Here is a 676-nt window from a genome sequence, read left to right as displayed (position 1 = left end):
CGCGTTTGCTGCACAAGCTGCAGCAGCAGCAGCAGCACGAGCAGCAGCAGCTGCAGCAGCAGCAGCACGCAGCAGCAAGAGGAGGCTCTCAGATTCCTTTGGCTGCCGCTCTGGGGGCCCATGCTTTCCTTGAGGGTGCGGCTGCACTATACAGACACTTCAGCGTCTCTCTTCTGCTGTTGCTGCTGCTGCATTGCTCCTGCTGCTGCTGCACTGCAGCAGCAGCAGCAGCAGCAAAAAGAGCTGATGGATTTTCCCGTTGCTTGTCTTTGCTCTTTCTCTGAGGTTTATTTTGCTGCTTTGTTTCTTTCTTGGAGCAGCTGCTGCAGCAGCTGCTGCAGCAGCTGCTGCTGCTGCTGGTGCTGCTGCTGCAGCTAACATATCTCTTTTTTCTTCACTTTCTGCTGTTTCTCTCTCCCTTTTTGTCTTTTTTTTATTATTTTTAATTTCTTTAATTTCCTTTTATTTCTTTTTTATTTCTGGTGCTTCTTTTTAATATCCTTTTTTAATTTCTTTTCAGTTTCTTTTTTTTCTTTTTAATTTGTTTTTCTGTTTTATTTCCTTTTAATTTCTTTTTTATTTTGGCCGCTTTTTGCAATTTTTGTTTTTGTCTTCTTTTATTTATTTCTTCTTCTTACTACTGCGTTTCTGTCCCCGTCTTGCATTTCTTTATTTC

This window comes from Eimeria tenella, genomic scaffold, assembly GCF_000499545.2.
Source record: "Eimeria tenella Houghton genomic scaffold, Eth_scaff1945, whole genome shotgun sequence".
In the NCBI taxonomy this organism is placed as follows: domain Eukaryota; phylum Apicomplexa; class Conoidasida; order Eucoccidiorida; family Eimeriidae; genus Eimeria; species Eimeria tenella.
This window is presented reverse-complemented; position numbering follows the sequence as displayed.